The sequence below is a fragment of the Vicugna pacos genome, chromosome 15 (assembly GCF_048564905.1).
Source record: "Vicugna pacos chromosome 15, VicPac4, whole genome shotgun sequence".
Taxonomy (NCBI): domain Eukaryota; kingdom Metazoa; phylum Chordata; class Mammalia; order Artiodactyla; family Camelidae; genus Vicugna; species Vicugna pacos.
Window position 1 is genome coordinate 2,405,180 of NC_133001.1, and position 8,602 is coordinate 2,413,781.

The window sequence follows — 8,602 nt, forward strand, 5'->3', positions numbered from 1 at the left end:
AGGAGACCCAGGTTCAAGTCCCCTGTCTGCTGCTATCTCACTGTGTGACCTTGACTGGTTGCTAATCTCTCACTGCACACTGACAGTGGGCCTCAATGTCCTCATCTATGAAGGGGGAAGATTTGCCTGGTTGAAGTCCAAAGTTCCCCTCAACTGTAAAATGCTGGGGTTCCACGTGCTACCTCTCTCAGAGGCATTTGTGATGTGGAATGAAAGGTCTTTTGCTGTTGCCCCAGGGAGATATTTTTGCAGTTCAAGGGTCTTTTCTCAACGCCCTGGACTTGAGCATCTTGAGTCGCTGTTTACCCAAGGGCAGGCCCTCTCCTGTGTCAGGCCATGGCAGCGGAGGGGTTAAATAATATGTCTTGCTCTGCTTCAGGCTGACGGGTTGTAAGGACTTAGTCACGTCCCAGCACTGCTGGCTGCTGTGACTCACCGAAGCACTGTGGTTCTGTAAACCCCCAGGAACAGACAGCGGCCGCACCCTCTCCCATCAGATTCACTGCTAATTTTTTTTTCCTTCTTTTGAATACAAGTTTCTCTGAGTTCATCTCTGGAATGGGAACGAAAGCACTATTGCAATACAGGCAGAACAGGAAATGCCCATCAATGGGAGAGGACTCAGCCCTTGGAGTGAAGCTGGAATCAGAATATGCAATCGCTGGCTTACTGCTCTCCTTGCCCGCCTCTCTCCCTCTCACCTGTGTGGTCCACCTTTCCTCCCCCACCTCCCAAAGTAGCCGCATCCCCACCAGGCAGCAAAAGTGAGGCTTCGAGAAGTGACCCTCCGTGGGGATGTGCAGCGAACAGGTGCGTGTGTGTGGAGGGGGAGGAACAGGAGCCAGAAGTGTGCAGCTGGGGCCATGACCTCAACCATATTTCTGTGGGGAAACTGCAGAAACCCACTTCTCAGAGTCCTCCAGTCAGATTGCACACTTCAGTCTCAGCTGCCATTCCAGGGTAAGCTGTGGCTTAGCTTTTAGCTTTCTCCCCATCTCCATTGTCTGACATCTTTCACTATCCAGGATTCATTCTACCTCTGGGTTTACTTCTCCCTGTGTCCTTCACTTGCCTGAAGCTCACCTTCCCGTCTGAGCTCTGCATCCACTCCCTACAGATGACAGGAAAACAAGCAAACAAGCAAATCTGAGCCTCCTCCCTCACTTAACCCATCAGTCTTTCTCTGCCTGTCCTTTTGCAAATTTCTTGACCACGTAAGTCTGACCTTGCTGCCTTCACTTCTTCATTTCTCATTTGTATCTGGCTCTGTAGGGCAGGAAACTGTCCTCATGATCCCCCGTGACCTTCTCATCACTCAATCAAGACCTTTTTTCAGTCCACATCCAATTTAACTTCTTGGCAACATGTGACATGCCAACCAGCTGATCCCTGTTCCAACTCTTTCCTCTTGGCTTCTGTGACCAGTCTCTTTACTACTCCATCTACCTCTTGGAAATAATCACCTCCTTCTCAGTCTCTCTTGTCATTTTCTCTCCCCTGGCCTGGACATCACCTGTATGTGCACATACACATACATTTGTAAGTAGGTAGTGTGAACCAAAAATACTGCACGTCATATCAGTAAGCAGAGAATGCTGGGCCATCAAGTCATCAGCCAACTCAGGATGCAGACAAGCAGGCAGCCCGGCCTCTGCAGCCACCCCCAGCGGTGCCCGCTGTGGGGACTCCGGATGTGGAAAGACAGGATACTGGCCCTAGATAGCCAGATGCTTGTCGAAGGAATGATTTCAATGAGTCCAGATATTTGCTCCCTCCCATACATAGAAAAGGGCTAAATTCTGTAACTGGAGACGTCTGGTTTTCTCTAGTTAACAGTAATCTTTTGATGTTCTGACTACCTGGTCATTGTTGCAAAAACTCCTATACATCCTGGCTCCTCCCCTGCCTCTTCGGAGCGGTCCCTCAGGGCGATCTGAGAGGCTGTCATCCTGGGCTTGAAGGGGTTCGAGTCCTCAGAAATGTCCACCAAATAAACCATAACTCTCAACTTTTAGGTGGTGAGTTTATTTCAGTCGACAGTAGGTACTGAGTCCCTGTCTTCTGAAAAAGATTTAAATGCATAGTCCACTAGAATAGTGGAAAAGGGAGTGAGCTGGAAGTGGTGGAGAATTAAAAGTAAATTGTAGCCATAATAAATGAAGACTGCAAAACTTTACCCAAAAGGCACTATAGAATCATTAGTCCACCCAACAAATCCAATCATGTGACTCTCCCATCAAAATCCTTGATGGCACATTGCCCAACAAATAGGCTTAGCCTCAGCTACAGAAACAATAAAAAGATTGTGGTTTCCAGGAGTCTGAGGAGAGGGAGGGAGGGAGGAATGAATAGATGGAGCACAAGGGATTTTTAGGGCAATGAAATTATTCTGCATGATACCGTAGTGGTGGCTACATGTCATTGCGCATTTGTCAAAACCCATAGACTGTACAACATCAACAGCGAACCCTAATGTAAACCATGGACTTTGGTTGATAATAATGTGTCCATGCTGGTTCATCGATTGTACCAAACATGCCACATTGATGAGGGATGGTGAGGATAGGGGAGTATATATGTGTGGGCAGAGCGGGCTGTGTGCGAACTCTGTGCATTTTCTGCTCAATTCTGTTGTGAACCTGAAACTGCTCCAAGAGAATAAGTCTGTTAAAAAAACTAGCTTAGCCTTTCATAGTCGGACGTCGGTTTGGTCTTCCAGTTCATTTATGACCACTGGGCCTTGGTACAAGCTGATTCCTCTGCTTAGAATGTCCTGTGCTTTCTCCTCTTCCTCATGTTACCTACTTGACAGACATCTACTCATTTTCTTAAGACAGTTCCAACATCACCTCTTCTACAAAGCCTTCCCTAGCTACTCCTGTGAAAACTTATCATTTCTTTTTTGGTAGTAAATAAGCTTCCATGTCTGCATCTGGAAAATGAAAATGATAACAGAACTGATTCCATTATGAGGATTAAATGGGACACACGTGTAAAGTGGCTTAACACAGAACCTGGCATATTGGGTGCATTTATCAGATATTGATGACTGGGTATTGCACTGAAGGGACAAAACCCACAAAGGGACCAGCAAGACCTCCCAGGCAGGGCCATTGCCTTCCCACTTTTGCACTTCCGTAAAATGGCTTGCTTCTAGGAAAATGAAACTTACCCCTAGAATTCCATTGGTTCCCAAGAGCTCACTCCTGATTGGTCCATTTCTAACACCTCATTTGAATGTGGTGTGAACTTAATTGAAACCTAAAATTTTATAAAAGCCTGTGTAAACCTACGGAGGGGGTCCAGAGCTTAGAATGTTAACTCCTCTTGGCCCATTGGCATAATAAACCTGAGTTCTCCAACCGTGCAAGTGTCGCTTGGTCTCTCGATGAGATTCAGGTTTCTGTAATAGTACCCCCTTTATAAATGGAGAGGACAATGGCCAAGAAGACTAAACTATTTTTTTAAGTTAATTAGGATCCCAGTGATGGAGTTTAGAATAAACCCCTGATTCCTCTTGCCTGGGTCATGGGCTATTCTATCCCTGCCCTTATAGTCTTTCAAATCTTGCTCTTCATTGGTACCCGCTGTTCCTCTCTGGAAAATTCTTCCTACCCTGAAGGACAGGCTCTTCAAATTCAAGCACAACCAGCGTGTGTAACTTTATCTGCGCAAATGTGAGTATGGATGCCGCTCAGTTCTGATTCTGTTGCCTCAATCTTGCTGAGATCATTGTCTCTGTAATTTGCTGCTGAAACAGTCTGGTCTCAGTGTGCACTGGGATCGCTGAAAGGATTCTGAAGTCAAGGAGAAGGCATCCCAATGCCAGTGGTCAGCCAGGAACAGGGGCCTCCAGCCCCAGCCAAGCAAAGCATTTGCTGGACCCAAGTGCCAGAAAAAGCCTGGATGACCTAACGTCTGGCTCTGCTGCCACGGTGGGTTCCCAAGGGCCACCTCCTCAGCAGCCCTCTGGCTCTGGGCACTGGGCAGTGCGTGCACACTTGCGCATGTTCAGGTGTGTCACTGTGTGTGTAACTCTCAGGGACCTTGTGTTCTCCTGGGGGGAAATCTGATCATAATTATAACCAACACTCAGTGGTAGCTGGTATCCATCCAAATTCAGAGAAAAGGAATAAGAGACTCAGGGCCAAATGCCTCACACAAAATCACTTGGCTCCTAAGTGCTGTTTATATGCCGTCTGCCTCAACCTGAGCCCAGGTCGTTTCTTCCACACTTTCTGGAAAGTAGAGGAACATACAATAAACACAGACGACATCCTACAAAGTCAGCTACTGGATTGCTACCTTCCAGAGGCGCCAGGGCTACCCTACGGGTGCAGAAGGGCTCCCAGTGAACATCCTTGGGGTGACATGTGCGGGGATATGCCCTGAGGAGGGAGATCACAGGCCCCAGAAAGCAGGGACTACACAGTACAACTGGAAAAGTGGGTTTGGGAAGCAGGAGGGCAGCTGCATGTTGATGAAAGGTTGGGCACTAGCTCTTGGGCAGGTTTCTCCATCTTTTGTTTGTTTGGTTTTTTGGGGGGGGGGTAATTATGTTTATTTCTGTATTTTAATTTTTTTTTAAATGGAGGTACTGGAGTTTGAACCCAGGACCTCGTACACGCTAAGCACACGCCCTACCATTGACTTATACCCTCCCCACTGGTTTCCCCATCTTATGTGAGAAGTTGGGACAGATGACTTTGAGGCTCCTCTCTTGAATGAGGGGTTTTCATGTGGTGTCGAATCTCTCCTGAGATGAGCATTATTTAAAAATTACCATGAACACATCATATCTTACATGTGTGTGCAGCTTCAACACTTGCCACTGCTCGATTGCATCCAGAAGTGCATCTCAGCTTTTATCTTTTTTTACACAGCACAGTTTTCTTCATATTACATGGTAAGTGAGCAATGAAATTTTTATAGCATCTTCCAGGCAGAACACCCATCGCTTTCATGGCAGACATTTTGGCCTCAAGGAGCAAACCAAGCAGGGTGGTGTCCATCAGGGAGCCTGGCAAAGACAGGCCTGGGGAAGAGGGGTGTGGTCGGCAGGCACAGAAGGCTCTGGGCAGTGGGGGGGTGGTGTCACAGTCCCAGAGGACAGCCTGGAGAGCCCACACCGGCCTGTAGCTGGTCTGGTTCTAGTCCACACAGTGTTTTAAAGAAATTCAAAATCGTTGCTAAAATAGAAAATTAAAGTCAGTGTTTGGGGCTTCTGTTGAAAAAATGGGAAGATCTGTTGAAAACTGGGAAGGGGCTTTAACCCTGAATTCCCACTTGGCCTTCACAGGGGGCCGCACTGTCCAGTCCAGCCCAGGACACTCCACCTGCTCCCCTCATCCCTGTCACTTGCATTTGTGGCCACCTTACCTAAGTCCTCAGTCCACTGCGTCCATCTGCATGGGAACTAAGTCATGGGCAACAAACTTACAAACAAGTAAATTTTGCAAATATGACTGCAATCTGACCCAATCTTAACTGTACCACAAATGGTACACACTGGTGCATCTTATTTCCAGAATTGGCTATGAAAGCAGGCCCTCTATGCTGGGGTCAGCTGTTCCATGCCAGGCACTGCTCTAGTATTATAACTGCCACGACCATCTCACGCATGAGTTAGCCACTAACATCCCCATCTCATGCATGGAGAAACTGAGGCACAGAAAAGGTGAAGCCAGGAAATCGCAGGACTAGGGCGGGAACCCAGGCAGTCAGATGCCAGCGAGCTTCCTCCCGCCCACCCTGCGGCAGCCCCCCTCCCCGGCCACCTCGGTCAGACCTCTCCGCGGCTGTCTTCTCATTTGTGAGAGGCCTGCCAGTCATCCCCGCCTCACGGGGAGCAGATGAGATCATGTGTGAGAAAGCACTTGGTAAATTGCAACGTGCTCTATAAATGTTAGTTGCTACTAGTAAGGACCATAACCTGCAGGTCAGGCTTCACGCCATAAGGCTGTGGCTGAGGCTGCCCACCGTGTCAGTCTCTCTCCAGCTGTGACTCTGTGGCCACTAGATGGGGATGGGGTGTCACCAGCACTGATTCTTGACGTGGTGTGAACAAGGAATCCATTAGAGGCTACACTGCAGAGGGTGGTAGCTGAGGGGTGGGGCCGGTTTTCAGAGGCACAAAGGCTGGTTTATATCCACACTCCCTCCTCCCACCGTGGAGTGAAGCCCACCCACAGTCACGCTCCTTGCTGGGAGGTCCAGGCTTGCCCAGCTTCAGGGGGAACCAGAGGGTTCACCACCCTCTGCCGAGCAGGTCCCAGGGCATCCTGAGTACGAGGCCCGCCAACGCGGACTGAGATCCAACTCACGTTCTGTTCACAAGTTGTGTGTCCTGGTGTGGGCTGTACCTGCAGGAGCGAGCCGAGTCTCTCTCTCTATACAAAGGTGCCATCTGAGTGCCTCTGGTGTGTCTACCCAACGGGTCTGCTGTGGGGGGTGGTGACTTTCAGGTCATATCAGGGCCCCATGTGGGCTAGAGGGAGCCCTGGATGGGTTGTGTACCCTCAAGACACAGATGACAGACTTCCTTGCTAGCCAGGAACTCAACCCCTACCTCCCGCTCCCAATTTTCCTCCTCCTCCAGGCCCAAGGCTCCCCTCCCTGGCAGGCTCACAGTCCTCTACCCCGTCCATGTTGCCTGAGGACTACCCAACTCCTGCCCTCCTTCATTTGATCCCCGACAAGGTAATTCAGGCCATCTCTCAAGATCCAAGGCCAGAACCCCACTGGCCTCCCCTTGGGCTCTGTTCCTGGGTTCCTTCTCAGGTAACCTCCTAGGACACCTGTCTCCCTGCCTGTAGCTGCCAGCTCCCAGCTCCGACTGGGGAATTCTCCTACACCCCAGAGCTCAGCTGCAGATGTCCGGCTGTGGATAACCTGCCCAACCAGACTTCCAAATGTGGCCCTGTTGATAGTGCCTGCACTCTGCCCACTCGTGAAGCTGACCTCTGCTTTGTCCCACGCTATTTACTATCTGCTGCCACCAGAGGGGTGACTGCCCATGACAGTGACACCCAGCCTCACCTGCCTGGCTGAGCATGGGGGATCTGGTTGGGCCAGAGGATCACTTCCCGTATTATCCATCCCACCCCAAATGGTGAGGTTGGGCTGGGTCAGACCCTCCCTGCTGGACTGTCTTGTGAGTAAATAAACTGTCACACACAGACAAGTCCAGCATGATGATCCAATGGCACAGCGGTGCTTCACCTGTGTCTGCCCAGTGCCCTGAGGAATCAACACATGGAGGTGCTCAGTAAATAGTTACTGAACCTTTTCAGTGGACAATACTGTAGGCTTCTTACCTGGAAGATGATTCAGAATTTCTGCAAGTAGGTGTGATGGTGGTTGGAAGGAATTTTAAATTTCCCCCACTGTTGAGAATCACAGATTCCCCCGCCCCACCCCACCCAGAGGCATGAACTCTTGGAATCACTGCACTACAGTTTCTTTGTAGACTTTAGCTCAGATGTGACAAGTTCTAGACAGGAGAAGTGATAGATTCCTCTATGTGTAACTTGCTGCTTTCTGCACCATCTCCAGTAGTATACATATGCTTTTATTCCTATCAGCTTGGCTCCCTGCCTTTGCTCGGCAGATGGTTTTGGGGAACCAAAGTGGCTGTACCCAAATTTGCTACAAGCTTAGGCTGGCTCTTAAACCCTCAACGTTGATCTGAACTGGACTGGAGACTCAACATCCCTTATCTTCCTCCCGTCGGATCCAAGCTGGCTGAGGCTCTCGAGGCCAGTGGTCCTCAGAAGGGTGCCCCATTCCACCCTGCCATAGGCTCCAGGAAGCCCCTCTGAGCTGTGATGACTCCAGTCTCCAGCCCAGGATTGCCCAGCGCCAGTCACTGGCACAGAAAGCCAGGCTTGGGGAAGTCAGGGGTATTGGCTCCAACACCTCCTAGGCTTGCCCCTTACCCACTGGGGTAGACAGAAGTAGGACTTAACATCCCTGTTAATATTCTGGTCTGGGAAACGGCAGGGCACATAAGATGGCCAGCCCAGATGGGAAGCCAGAAATCTTACTGTCAGTGCCCCCCCCCAAGTCTTTTGAGGGGTCCCTCTGGGGTGTCTCCCGCAGCTGGGCTTTTTCCGGTGACCTCAGCCGTTCAGGGTTGTGCAAGCCTCCCGGCTCCTGCCCACACCCACGCCCTACTCAGCCTGGCAGGGCCCTGACTCATGCACACGTGATTGGGCAACCAGTTTTTGGAGACTGACCATGGCAAGAGGACGGGTGAGGCGTGGCTCAGGGCTAACTGGGGACAACCATCCATCAGGTGCTCATGCCCATCTCACCTAGGAGGGTGTTTGCATGAAACAGGAGACAATGGATTATGCCATCATTCTCCTCTCACTCCCATGATCGCTCTCTCCCCCTCCCCCACCCGCTGGAACCCAGAGCCCACAAGCTGCCACCCCTGTCTCCTCAGTGGTTATATCTTCTACTCCGTCCCCACTTGGGATCATGCTTGGTACTGAAGACTGTATGTCCCAATTCGCCTCCCCTAGGCTTCCTCCTAGTGCCCCTACCCTTCTGTGCACCCCCTTACCCTGCCGCTCCCTGAGCCCGTCCTCTGCATGCC

The 8,602-nt window shown here is 50.4% G+C and overlaps 1 long non-coding RNA gene across 1 annotated transcript; it reads right to left on the bottom strand.

Annotated features, from left to right (window-relative positions):
* Positions 1–5,068: 5,068 nt before the first annotated feature.
* On the bottom strand, positions 5,069–8,306 carry LOC140685836 (uncharacterized). The gene is made up of 3 exons (XR_012059272.1): positions 8,238–8,306; positions 6,324–6,441; positions 5,069–5,189 (listed from the first exon to the last, which is right to left on the bottom strand). It is a non-coding gene; the product is annotated as an uncharacterized lncRNA (long non-coding RNA).
* Between the last annotated feature and the right edge of the window lie 296 nt (positions 8,307–8,602).